This window comes from Euprymna scolopes, chromosome 1 (assembly GCF_053919585.1).
Source record: "Euprymna scolopes isolate OS-2025 chromosome 1, ASM5391958v1, whole genome shotgun sequence".
In the NCBI taxonomy this organism is placed as follows: domain Eukaryota; kingdom Metazoa; phylum Mollusca; class Cephalopoda; order Sepiida; family Sepiolidae; genus Euprymna; species Euprymna scolopes.
The window spans coordinates 193,637,558-193,652,901 of NC_136482.1; the positions used below are offsets into that span (position 1 = coordinate 193,637,558).

Consider the following 15,344-nt stretch of genomic DNA (forward strand, 5'->3'; position numbering starts at 1 on the left):
TCCACGTTTTGTTGTAGGAAAATATAAACTCTTCCAGTAGTAAATGCATCCCGACTGGCCGGACTGGGGCGAACAAACCACGCTTGTGGTCGTCTATTAAGTCAAATAAGCTCTTGGTTTTAGTTTTTTTGTTTGTTTTATTCCTTCGTCCGAGAAAATTCACCGACTACAAAGGCAAATTCATGGATACTTTCTTTTTTGTTTGTGTGTGTGGGTGTGGTGTTGGTGGGTGGATGGGTGGATGGGAGTACGATTAATATAATGCTTGAATCGTTTAGTATATTCCTTTCGTTTATGGGCTTGTCCGTACTTTTTAAGAACAATAACAACATACGTCGTGATTATTCCGCAAAAGGCGGCCCGTTCGTAGATGTTCTTAAACCGCGACACCCAACACTTATTTTATATATATATATATATATCACTTTACAATTATTGATCTTTTATCATATATCTATATATCTCTCTCTCTCTCTCTCTCTCTCTCTCTCTCTCTCTATATATATATATATATATATATATATATATATATATATATATATATATATATATATATATATATATATATATATCTTTACTAATTGTAAATATTCCCTCGTTCTAGAAATAAAACAGTTTCATACTTATTTTATCATAAAATATTACTTTTTTTTGTTTTAAACATTTTACGAATTAAAAATAAAAATTTTAAATTTAAAAAAAAAACGTAAATATTTTGTTACAAAATATTTGTTGTGTGTTGCAGAAAAATTAATATTTTAAAGTAAAACGAGGCAAATAAAAAAAAAATGATTTTTTTTTTAAACTTAAATTAATCTTTTAATAGCTTAAAATAGTCCGAATTTCTGAATTTTCTTAAGAAGGTTTCTTTCTCAACTGTAAAATGACGGGTCCCGGGGTCCACTGCTTGAACTAACGTATTTATATTGAAGTGACATTCACATTCACTTAAGTAAAAAATAAAGGGTTTTATATGTAAATTGCGCGGGTCTCTTCGACTACAGTTTGTTTTCGAGGACTGACACCTACAGAGTGTACTCCCAGAATGAGTAGATATATAGCGTTTAAAGAGAAAAAGGCAGTTTTTTTTTTTTTTAGATACGCTAAGGTGGTTAGGCCAGTGTGCGAAGGACAAAAAGCAATCGCTTGGGAAGAGAGAGAGAAAAAAAGATGGGATTTTTATGTTGTCGATTTTTCCCCAGCGCGCAATGTCTACCTTTTTTTTTGGTGACTGCTTGTTAAATTTGAAGTTTAGTCCTTGTCGGCCGGCGATTTTGACGGGAGACGTCGTTACCCGCCCGACTTAATGCGAGTGCGAGGGTTTGTGTGTGCGGCTATCAGAATGAAACGGACATTTTCTTTTCAGTCTCGTTGAACTGGACTATTGTTCAGTAGAGGAAAGTAAAAGAGGGCGGGTAGTTTGTTTATACGTCCCGCCTCTCCACACACAGCGGCAAAGTCAGACACAAGGTAAGTGCATAATGGGAATCAAACCCCTCTAACAGTAGCACTTCTGAACAGGTACAAAAATAACCGCGTTGGACCACGTCGATATTCTCCGATGAAAGTACCTCAGGCTAATGACCGTAAATCACCCCTAACCTAAAAGAGTAGCGTAATGACCGGGAGAATGTACGTACAGGTCCCTACTCGAATGAGTAATAATCTTCCAGTTGATAATAAGGACCAATGTGTGCGTATATATTTATATTCATTAAATTAATGATCTATTCGCGCGCACGCACGCACGCACACACACACACACACACACACACACACACACACACATATATATATATATATATATATATATATAAACAAATATGGGGTAAATATCATAAAATGCAATGCGACTCCTCTTCGGATTGTTTCGGATTTATATAATCAAATCCAAATTCTTTTTCTTTCTTTGCTGTTTAAAGTTAATAAGTTTTGATTCTTCTGATGAGTCAGGGCATAAAATATTCAGAAATTAATATAATAATTATGATTGCTTCTGCGCTACGAAATAGGGGATGTCGAGAATTGAACATTTCAACATGCTGAAAGAAATAAACAGCAAGTAAATGGTTACTTTATTTTTAATTCGCCCGAGACGCCCCTATAGTGGAATACTGACAGGGCGCTGGCTTTTCTCTTCCCATTTTCCGATTCTTGTGTCACATTTTTCACGGCAGGAGCAAAATAATACCAACCAAACATAATCTTTCTCTCTACTTCTGTATTATTCTTATGAATAATATGGAAGTAATGACAATAATTATATATAAATATTAAAATAGAGGTTGTAGTATGAAAAGTCGAAATACATAAAATTAAACACATTTATTTATTTCCACAGTAAACAACGTCACATGCCACAATAGCCATGACAGCCAACATACCGGAAGTCTAAGACTCAAGTTTCGCCCCCATTTTGGCTTATCAGTTAGACATATCCGACCTCGGGGTTTGAAACCTGAGCCTCTTGCACACGAAACAAGTACTCTGCCATATGAGCAAACGCGCCATACACAAGACAGTTTATTAACTAACACAGATCAAGCAAATCACGGCGATATCTGACTATAGAATGAACCTTCTGCGTCTCGAATATATATATATAACCCAAGCCGATGTCTCACAAGTAGGAATTGAGAGCTATATGCTCAGTCCGTTAAATCCAAAGTAGCTGATCAGCGGTTTGGTTCCCACCGGTTTTGGCAAATAAGAAATAGGATCCTGAACAGAAGTGTGCGTTCTATCCCAACCATTATCAATGGACCAGAGGTCATCTTGTCAGCATCAGAAAAGGCCAAACTATTTGCCAAGAACTTTGGAGCTAATTCTACTCTATGCGACGAAGGCCATCAATTCCCCGTATTTCCTCCTATAGCACACAACACGCTAGGTAACATACAAATATCTGTGCGTGAGGTCGTCAAGCTAATCAAGAACCTTGATTCCAGTAAAGCAACTAGCCCTGACGGCATTCCAATTATAGTGTTGAAAAAGCTCCAACCAGAACTTGCCCTCATACTTACAAAACTGTTTAAGCGTTGCCTTAAGGAGAAGTGCTTTCCAACACTCTGGAAAACCTTATCAGTATGCCCTGTATTTAAGAATTCCGGTGATAAGTCATCTCCCTCTCAGTACAGACCAATAAGTCTCCTGTGTGTCATGAGTAAGTTACTGGAATCCATATTAAATAGAGAAGTAGTTAATTACCTCAGCAGAAATAACCTTTTTAGTGACACACAATATGGCTTCCGTTCTGCTAGATCTACAGCAGATGTGCTAACGGTTATATCTCATAGAATTAGTGAATCTATCGACAAAGGCTTCCTTTCTAGGGCACTTGCTCTCAACATATCAAAGGCCTTCGATAAGGTATGGCATAAAGGCCTACTTCACAATATTTCCAGCTACGGTATAACTGGAAATGTTTTCTCAATCATTAAATCATTTCTCTCTGATAGGCTCATAAGAATAGTGGTTGATGGGCAAAAATCAGAGGCCCGCAGTATTAATGCTGGAGTCCTTCAGGGGTCAATCCTAGGCCCAACTCTCTTCCTAATCTACATCAATGATCTCCCAAAACACATACTTAAATCATTCGTTGACATCTATGCTGATGACACAATGACACATCAAAGGCCGTAAATGGCAAAGTTCTCTCTGACTCTTTTACCTCTGATCTTGAGAACGTGGTACAGTGGAGGAAGAGGTGGTTGGTTACCTTTAATGCATCTAAAAACAAGCTCCTATCTTTGCATCATCGACAATCCCCATCTGGCATCAATTGAAATGGATGGCTCTCGTCTAGTGGAGACCTCATGTTTTGATAAGCTTCTGGGGTTGACCTCTGATCTGAAATGGAACACATACACCAAGTCTGTTAAAAAATGGTGGGATCCTTCTACCGCTCCAGAAGATATCTCACTACTGATGCATTCTCTATATAAAAGCCAAGTACGTCCAAGGATGGAATACTGCTGCCACATCTGGGCAGGAGCTGCTAAAAACAGCCTATCCTGCCTTGACAAAGTACAAAATAGACTTTGTGGTTTAGTGGGGATGCCCTTTTCTCTTCCCTGCAACCTCTCTCCCACAGAAGAGACGTTGCGAGCCTATCTTTGTTTTATCATTATTTCCATGGAAGGTGCTCGTCTGAGCACCAATCTCTGCCCCCTCACCAATCTTTCACAATAAACACCCGTCTAGCTAAATCCACTGTCAATAATTTTCTCCGCTCTTTACCTGTGCCAAAATCAAAACGTAGATTCCATGAACAAAACTTCTTTCTTAGAACTGCACACCTGCGGAATTCTGTTCCGTTTGCCTGTTTCCCACCTGACTACAACATGGATATCTTCAAGTCCATCATAAACAAATTCCTGATAAACCTCCCCCTTAAGTAAGACACTTTATCAAATCTCCATTAATAACGATTACTGTACTTGCAATAACCCTTGTGGAACTCTCTACCGCTTGCCTGTTTCACTCCTGACTTTAACATGGATGTCTTCAAGTCCAACATAAACAAATTCCTGATGAACCGCCCCCTTAAGTAATGACACTTTATCAACTCTCCAATACTAACGAATACTGCAACTGATTACTTTACACACAATAACCTTTACCCCCGAGTGGCTTCTCGGTCTTGATAAGTGGTGACCACCATGTAATATATATATATATATATATATATATATATATATATATATATATATATATATATATCTAGTAAGTTATAAAATATATATGGCAATTAAGCTACACAGACTATTCCGCGTTTCATCCACGCTAGGATTCATCATATTCTGTGTACCTTAATTGCTGTATATATTTTATAACTTACTACCTAACTCTGCCTACGCATTGAGCACTGTTGAAGTAAATACTTAAAGCTTACATATAAATTTATACTTTCGTATATAAATTTATGTGATTAAATGAAGTATTTATATATATATACTAGCATTGCCCGGGTGTTTGGAGGTGTGTGTTGAGCAAAAAAAAAAAAAAAAAAAATGTGGTAGTAGGATGGCAGGCTCGAATCTGTACCGCGACGGAGGAAAAGAACGAGGAAAACGTGACGTCTTTGCTGTTACGACCACCACCAAACCGGAAGTGACGTAGATTTAAATTAAGGCTAGACAATCGAAAAGAGGCGATCACTTTCGAAAATATCAGTGAAAAAAGCGACCCCTCCTTGTAGAAAAGTGCCTAGTTGAGGGTGAAGAAATAAATGCTTTTAGTCAATTTTTTGGTATTTGTCGTCTGAAGGGTCGAGCTTCAAAACAATACTGATCTTGTGAAAATCTCTCGCCTCTGTTGAAAGTTTTAGGCAGACACGCAAACATACATACATACATACATACATTTATATATTGATAGCTCAAATTTTCGACCCAAACCGAGTAAAAAGCTTGCTTTATCTCTGAATACCCTTTATGTAAAATTTCAAATGTTTAAACCAGAAATTGTCTGAGTAATTTGGTAGCGTCCGCAGAGGTCATTTTTTAAAAAAAACTTTGACCCCTATTATGACCCCTTAACATTTATTGTTTTGGGCTCAAATCAAGTTATTAAGTTAAATCCATGTTCAAGGAACCTATATCTAAAATTTCAAGTGTTTATACCTAAAATTGTCGGAGGCGTTTGGTAGAGTTCTCAAAGGTCAAATCGTTGAACTTTGACCCCTTAACGGCCAAATTTCTAGCCGAAAACGGATTACAAAGATTTCCCCAAATCTCCATAACCTGTATATCAAATTTCAAGTGTAGAATGAAAATTGACAGAGTTAATGCGTAGCGAAATGCACACACACACACACACACACACACACACACACACACACACACACACACACACACACACACACACACACACACAGAGGCATGCAGACAGACAGACAGGCAGACAGACAGACAGATAGAAACTTTCACTTTTATAGATATATAGATATAGATTTCTAGTATTTACTTCAACAGTGCTCTATACATAAGTAGAGCTAGGTAGCAAGATGTGAAAATACATATGGTCATTAAGTTACACAGAAGTTTTCGAGTCTAATCCCCATGAGGATCTGTAATGCTTTTGTATGGAATCGATTCAATGCTAAACTCTGACGAATCCTCACAGGCTTCAGATGCGGAATATTCTGTTAGACACGATCCCAAAATAGTAGTTCCTTACGCGCCAAGTGAAAATGTTTTATTTGGGTTGATAAAAAAAGTAAAAAGAAATGATTGTTATATTTTAGAACAGACAAATTGAATAAAAAAAAGAGGAAAAAGAAGAAGAAGAAAAGAGGACGAAGACGAAAGAGGAGGAAGAAGAAGAAAAAGAGGAGGAAGAAACAGAGGCAGACGAAGATGAAAGAAGAAAACGAGGACGAAGAAAAAGAAAGACGAAGAAGAAGAAGCACAGGAAGATGACGAAAATGAAAAAGATGACGAAGAAGAAAGGACGGAGATGAACAAGGAGGAGGAAGAAGAAGAAGAAGAAAGAGGAGAAAGAAGAAGAAAGAGGGGGACAAAGAAGAGGAAGAAGAAAAAAGAAGAAAAATAGAAAGACGAAGAAGAAGAAGAAGGAGAAGAAGAAATAGGAGGACGACGAAGAAGAATGTTTATGTTTATAGTTGTTCAAAAAAGAAGAAGGAAAAAGAGAAGAAGAAGAAGAAGAAGCTATTTGTAATCGGTAATCAGTCACAGTTTCTGGCTGCTTATTCTTGCGTCAGAAAAGCGACAAATTCCACACAAAAGTGATAAAAGCCGAACATTTGGCCAATGAGTGAAACGCTGTTTCTTTTGTATTTGTAGAAACAAACGATTCATTGTGTTTTCACTTCTTCCTCATGCGAAAAACAAAAGGAAACAAAAAAGGAAACCAAAAAAGGAAACAATAAAAGGAAACACACAAAAGAAATAAAGATCGTTTTCTTGATTTTCCTATGAAATCTATTTTTAACCTTTCGCGATTGCCATAAGCGGAGGACGGAAAAATGGCTGCCATTTAGTAGTGTATTTGGATCTATGTGCGAGATTAGAAGACTAGGAATATTAAAAACAGATAACATTTACTGTATAATGGGCAAATAGGTGTGCCTGGGTGTGCGTATATTTGTTAATATGAAAATCGTCTCAATCTTCAGAAAATACAAATGTGAGAAGGGAAAGTAATAGTTTTGAAAATTGTGACGTAGTTTTAGTTTCAGACACATAAACACAAAATCTCTATATAATAATAATAATAGCAACAACATCACTAATGATAACAACAATAACATTAATAAAATAAAACAATAAAGATAACAACAACAACCACAACAACAATAACAAAAAAAAAAAAAAAAAAAAAAAAAAAATAATAATAATAATAATAAATTCAGTCATACATATGCACATGATGACGTCAACGTTGCTTGGTAGCAATAAAACTGCCATGAAAGATGGAGGAGCAAGGAGAAAATCGCTGAGAGTAGAATTTACGAAATTCTTTTCAAATTTCAGTGAAAATCTAACAGTCATTGCTATGGAGAAATCAATAGTAAATGGCTGTTGTATTAACACAAAGTGATTTGCATCGGTTATCGAAAATATGTGGAGAGGGCTGGAAATTTAGGGAGACTTTTGTTGCTGACATTTGGATACTATTAGTCACAATCGCTACTAGGCCTTTTGGCCAATATAAAAGTATAGTATCTGTTCTTCAGATGCCGTACTTCCATTTCTCGTTCTCTTTCAGTGGAGGAGAAATCCTTCACGACTGAGACAATTTTTTATTTTTGTACCTTTTCTCCACGTTAAAAAACGACCCTGGTGTCTAACTCTGTCCCGTGGGGAAGCATTGTAAATAGGTACTGTTATTGACAATCATTTATATTGTGTGAAAACTTTTAGTGAGGAAACAACATTAAAACAACAACAACACTAATAATAACAACACCAACAATAATAATAACAACAATAACAATAACAACAACGATAAACATAACAACAACAATAATAAAAACAACAACAATAATAATAACAACAACAGCAATAATAATAGCAATAACAACAATAATAATAATAACAACAATGATAATAACAACAATGATAATAACAACAATAACAATAACAACAACAACAACAATAACAATAGCAACAACAATAACAATAACAACAACAACAACAACAACAACAACAACAACAACAACAATAATAATAATAACAACAACAACAATAATAATAACAACAACAGCAATAATAATAGCAATAATAACAATGATAACAACAACAATAATAATAACAACAACAATGATAACAAAAACAATAACAACAATAATAATAAAATAATGACAACTACAGCAATAACAACGACAACGAAAACAATAACAAAAGTAAAAACAATAACAACAACAGCAGCAACATTATGAATAATAACAACAATAATACTAACAACAATAACAACAACAATAGCAACAACAATAAAAAAATAATAACAACAACAGCAGCAACATTAATAATAACAACAACAACAATAACAATAACAACAACAATAACAACGACAACAATACCAACAACAACAACAGCAACATTAGTAACAACAACAACAACAATAATAACAACAACAATAATAATAACAACAATAACAACAACAATAACAACGACAACAATACCAACAACAACAGCAGTAACATTAATAATAATAACAACATCAACAATAATAAAAATAACAACAACAATAATAACGACAACAATAACAATAACAAAAACAATAACAACAGCAACAATAATAATAATAACAACAACAACAACAATAATGAAAACAATAATAATAATAACAACAACAACAATAATGATAAAAACAATAACAATAACAACAACAATAACAATAACAACAATAACAACAATAATAATAATAAAATTATAAAGTAAAGATAAAAGACAAAACAAATGGTTGGATGGTTGGTTGGTTGTTTTTGTTTTACCGCATATCAACCCTTTTCGGGCTATTTAATGCCGAATCCAAAGATTTTGAAGAAAAAAATTTTTTTAATAGAATATATTTGTTGTTTTCACGTCGGTTTCTATTTAACCCATAGTTGGGACCCTAACAGGTACTACCACTCCGGGTCAGAGTGGACCTGGGAGCAATGGTAATTAAAGGGTGGCTCCACACTCCCCAAAGCCCACAAGCTGTATATAGTGTAAGGTCATATTCAGGACCCCCATTTAGGGACTTTTACCCTCTGCAGGGGGGCAGTCGGCGTATTCTAATGCCCCACCGACAGGGCCGACAAATAGATGGAACTTATATGCAAGCTAATACATAATAATATGGTACATGAAACAAATCAATAGTTGGAGGAACAATCTGAGAAAAAAAATAAAAACTGAAAAAAAAAATGATTAGAGAAAATAGGAGTTAAAGGGAATATTGGGCCTATGCAACTTACAACAATGTTGAAAACATCTGAAATCTTTAGGAAAATCCTTGAATACGGAAACTAACTCACATAAACTACGAACAATATTCATTCATATAGAAGTTGCAGCAGAAATAAAGAAAAAAAAAACACACACACACACGAAGAAACACAATAATAATAATTAGTTAATTATTAAACACAATAGTAATAATTAATTGGTTAATGAAAAAGCAAAAAAAAACACACGAAGAAACACAATAATAATAATTAGTTAATTATTAATTAAACACAATAGTAATAATTAATTAGTTAATGAAAAAGCAAAAAAAACAAAAACACGAAGAAACATAACGTGAGCACGACGTAATTTGACCCCCCCCCCCCAATGCAATCAGTTTGAGCTGATAGTCATCAAAATAATCGTGAAGGGTCAAGTGGTATTGAGAGATTGAGAAAGGAGAGCATTAATCAGACCTCCATTTTTAGTGTGCTGACAATACTGGGACCTTGGTGAGCCTTCTTGACGCTCAAATGCCAGAGAAGACCAACAATTGTTTCCAGCGGAAAATCAATGGTAAACGTGTTTTGTGATAGCGCAAAGTTATTTACCATGGTTATCAAAATAGGTGGAGAGTACTGGAGATATGGGGAGACTTGCTATCACTCAGACTCCAGATAACACTACAGATTATTATAAAGGCGAAAACTCCTAGTGAGTACAAATAATAATACTAGGGGCACATTTTTGTGTTTATATTAGAAACGAAAAGAAATTCTTTCTTTTAATTTTTATTATTATCAGATATTATTGAGATTACGCATCTTCTTCTTTGCTCATAAAATTAACATTTTCTGTAATTTATGCTAAATTACCATGAATAATCATATTCTACCTGAGAACTTATCGTTTAAACTCCCCGGCTGAACATTCACGGGCAACGTGACTTGAAACAAATACACTGAGAACATTACCAAAGATGGTGGGCTCCCTCTACCTCGCTAGAGAATTACTAGCACCTGATAGTATACTGGATATCTACTAAGCTACTATTCACCAATGTATAGTTTATTGTTGCCACATCTGGGCTGGTGGATCTAGCACTAGCCTCGCTCTTATATAGAGTCAAAAATAAAAATAAAAGATTATCCAACCTAATAGGGTCCACAATATCAACCAAACCCCCTTACCCCACTACCCGTATATTCCTGTGCCTGTATTATAAGTTCTTAAACTTAATGTGCTCTGACGAACTCGTAGCACTTGTGCCCCCCTCCGACGTAAATACTCCCCACTAACCAGAGAGCAGCAAAATTCCACCCCTTCACCGTAGAGATCTCTAGAAGCCATAACTCTAATAGTTTAAACTTCTAGATCTTGGAATTCCACCCTGTGTCCTGCTTCAATGACTTGTACTGATATGTTTAAATATAATGTGAACAGATATCTCGCCGCTCAACTCCCTACATGGTCCCAAATAGTAGCCTCTTACACCCAAGTGACTGTGGATTGTTTAGGATGGCGACTACTACAACTACTACTGATAATAATAATAATGATGATAATAATAATAATAATAATAATAATAATAATAATAATAATAATAATAATAATAATAATAATAATTATAATAATAACTAGCAGTACATCCATGTGATTTTAGGAATATGATATCTTATGTGAATGTAGTACATCATAAATATATTATATACATCTTTTTTAACAAAAGATAATTACGTCACCACTGGAAGTAAACACATCAGACTATCATCCCCTCTAGTCGAAAAGAAGGAGGAGATTATTCCTGGGATCTCATTAAACACTTATCAAATAAATTAACTCTCAACTCCCTACATGGTCCCAAATAGTAGCCCCTTACACCCAAGTGGCAATGTGAATTGTTTAGGGTGAATAATAATGATAATGATGATGGTGATGATGATAATAATGATGATGATGATGATGATAATAATAATAATAATAATAATAATAATAATAATAATAATAATAATAAGAAGAAGACTCGCTTCTCGTCTATCGTAGTCCACACCTTCATGTATGGAGAGAGAACAAGCTAAGATTAAAACTTGCACATCATGTCGACATAACCTCGTAGATTTTGCAAATCATGAAAAATCTCATTGCAAGTAATGCGCGCTCAATAATATTCTAGCAACTATAGTAACACGTGACTCCTGAGAAGCAAGAATATTTGCTGATATGGTGACGTAAACACCAAGAAGTGATAACGATGCCACATAGGAACCTTCGGAAACAGATCAGTTCAAGTTGTTCTTCCCCGAGATTATAGCGCAAGAATAGAATCTAGTTTAAGCATTACCGTTTGAGTAGGTGTTGTCCCTACAAGTCGAAGACACGTCTTCGATAATCAGTCCGAAATTGACATTGCGTCTGTCAAGTTGAGGTATGGTTCTATTCAATTCTAGGAAGTGCACCTCCCAGGCTTTATCGTCTCCATTTTAGAAAGGATAATTTTATTGCGAATGGCACAAGTGACACCGTCTCGAGAATGTTTATTTATTTAGTGACGAATGCACTCCGCGTTTTAGTGCGCTGGCTTTTTAAAACTTCACCTGACCTTGTGTCTCATCCAATTTCGCTCATGTAAGATTTTAGTCAGATTATGGCACTAAATACCGATTAAAATATGTCCATCTCGCTTGAAGGATTGGCCGAATACAATGTAGCCATTCCGGAATTAGCACGATAAATATCGATAAACCCTAGGAAAATGCCCTGCCAAAGAAAAAAGGACAAAATGATTTATTAGTTTCGGAAATAGGATTAATATTTGCAATTCCTTAGAAAAAATGGCGCCATGTGTTCTGGAGAGCGGGAAAGCTTTAATAATGGCGTCGGCGGAATAATCGAGGCGGCCATCTTGAATATAAGACTCCTGTCTGTTATTAACCATATGGCGACAAACACGAGTCAGAGTTGTAATGAAAGTCGACTCAATTCCAGATAAAAGCAAAGCTGTTCCCAAATAAATAATACTTGATCTAATAATACGTCAAGAGAATGTCACTTGCTACGATGTAAAAGTCATAAAATTGAGATGAAAGAAATCCATGTAAATAAATATTAAACATGGCTGACATTGCTTCGTTTAATAAACATCAAAATTATGATGAGTATTTAGTAAATGTCGCAAAACGATGTTCTATGCATGCCATGTATTACGGGAAGCGGCAACCATGACACGAAAATAAAGAAGATAAAATAAATGCTTTTAAGGAAAAAGTGAATTTGATCTCTATATATATATATATATTATATATACTCCTATAAATTTGAGGTTTCTTGTGCATTGATATTTATATTAAAAATCCTTATTTATTTATTTAAAAAGAACATACAACTTTCTTATATATGGGTCGTGGAATTGCATTCATCAGCAAAAGATCTAGCTAATTTGCATATTCTTTTAAACATTCATTTTAATTAATTACCTGTTAGTTTCTTCGGGATTTTTTATGGAATGATTATCTTTAGTTAACTATTACGTGTATTTATATTCATGCAGATATTCTAAATGATTTAAATTTGCGTAATATTTGCGTAAAAAAGGTTATAGTAAACACAAACTTCTTTCCATATATATTTATGTATACGTATATATTTTTGTTAAAAAATTTGGCTACTAAACTCCTCCTAAAGTTTTTTGTCTATAGACTTGTAATTTCATATATAAGGTATTTGAATCCATACGAAACTTTATACTTGGGTTTTAGCCCGGGAGAATCGGTACAAAAGCTTGAAAATAAAAAAAACATGAAAGTTGCCAAGTGAAGGTCGAACAACGTCATTACGAATATGCATACATAACGTAGTAGCTATTGGTTCATGTTTTAATTTTTAGCCATGCAGAAAACATGTCATTATAGCCCAGTCATTAACGGCAGAAAAAAAGTAAATCGTAAGCTAAACGTTTTGGTTTCGATCCCCGGTGGTGGCGCATAAGTAAGTTATTTTTTTTAAAAACTTTTTAAATAATTACTATATATTGGGTCCAATATAATATAATAATAAATACGAAATCTGCTTTAATCAAAATATCATATTTAAGCATATTTTACGACTGGACAATGCCGGGCGCTCTGCTAGTATATATATATATATATATATATATATATATATATATATATATATATATATATATATATATATAAGAGGACATTTATTAAGTCACCTGATGAGAACTTTTGGGTTTAACCGACCATTTATCAAAAATAATAGCATGTCAAGTACTGCGACCATGTGAATTTATTTATATTATTAAAAAACATATCTTGCTCTTGAGCACTCTTAATAAAGTCGTTAAATTCATTAGTTATCACTCCTGAATACCTTTAGCCGTGCATATATATATATATATATATATATATATATATATATATATATATATATATATATATGTAATAAAAAGACACAATTAAAGATCGTTTGCACACTGTTTTTTTTCTACAGAATAATTGGATTGCACTCATTTTTTTTATTTTTTTGGATCGCTATGTCAATATTGTATTTTACAACTCGGACTATTTCTTATGAGAACACTGAATCTTATGAGCACTTCGCCTTTTGGAACAACCTAACCACTGCATATCCTTTCATTTGAATTTTTATTTTTTTATTTTTTTTGTTCATTTCATGAACCCTTTACACTAAGTGTTTTTGCATATATTATTAGTTTTCAAATAATGTTTCAATTTATGCCAGCACCAGCAAATTCATAGCTTCGCTATAATAATTACTTGGCCTTTTGGCCAAGATCAAAGTGTAGTATCTGTTCCGGCAGATGCTGCACTTAGGATGGTTTGTACCAGTCAATGGAGGGGAAGCCCTCTATACTGGGACAATTATTATTTTTGGTAACCAGAGTGACCCCTTTTAGGGGAGCTGGTTTTTACCTCACATTAAAAACGGCCTTGTGCCTAATTTGCTCAGTGGGGGAGCAAATAAACACCATCTGTTCCGGCAGATGCTGCACTTAAGATAATTTGTACCAGTCAATGGAGGGGAAACCCTCTATACTGGGACAATTATTATTTTTGGTAACCAGAGTGCCCCCTTTTTGCCTACTTTTAGGGGAGCTGGTTTTTACCTCACATTAAAAACGGCCTTGTGCCTAATTTGCTCAGTGGGGGAGCAAATAAATACCATCTGTTCCGGCAGATACTGCAAGCTAGGACTAGCTATGACTAGCAAAGACCAGATGTGGGGGCAACCCCACATGCTTGACCTTTAACCAGCTTCCATTTCCCACCTCTCGGGAGCTGGTCCCCTTTTCCCCTTCCCCCTCAATTAAAAATCGGCCTTGTGCCTAATTTGCTCGGTGGGGGAGCAAATAAATACCATCTGTTCCGGCAGATACTGCAAGCAAAGACCATATGTGGGGGTAACCCCACATATCAGACCTTGGTCAATGTAGGGGAAACCCTTCATACCAATTGTCACTATCCAGCTCCCCTACTCCCCGGGGAGTTGGTCCCCATTTCCCCTTCACGCCTCACATTAAAAATCGGCCTTGTGCCTAATTTGCTCGGTGGGGGAGCAAATAAATACCATCTGTTCCGGCAGATACTGCAAGCAAAGACCATATGTGGGGGAAACCCCACATATAAGACCTTGGTCAATGTAGGGGCAACCCTTCATACCAATTGTCACTATCCAGCTCCCCTACTCCTCGGGGAGTTGGTTCCCATTTCCCCTTCACTCCTCACTTTAAAAATCGGCCTTGTGCCTAATTTGCTCAGTGGGGGAACAAATAAATACCTCAAAGTGTAGTATCTGTTCTTCAGATGCTGCACTTCAATTTCTTGTTCTCTTTCGGTGGAGGAGCAATCCTTCGCGACTGAGACAATTTTTCTTATTTTTTACCTTTTCTCCACATTAAAAAACGACCCTGATGTCTAACTCTGT

The 15,344-nt window shown here is 35.2% G+C and overlaps 1 protein-coding gene across 3 annotated transcripts in view; it reads right to left on the reverse strand.

Annotated features, from left to right (window-relative positions):
- Positions 1-15,344, reverse strand: part of LOC145278837 (uncharacterized) — a 331,556-nt gene that overhangs the window by 105,849 nt on the left and 210,363 nt on the right. The window contains exon 1 of one of the 3 annotated variants that reach the window (XM_080130691.1): positions 1-212. This exon is cut by the window's left edge and continues 100 nt beyond it. The exons of the other annotated variants lie outside the window; for them this stretch is intronic. The gene's annotated coding sequence lies outside the window, so the exon portion shown is untranslated. Of the gene's footprint in view, positions 213-15,344 lie in introns of those variants that run through there. 3 annotated transcript variants of the gene reach the window in all.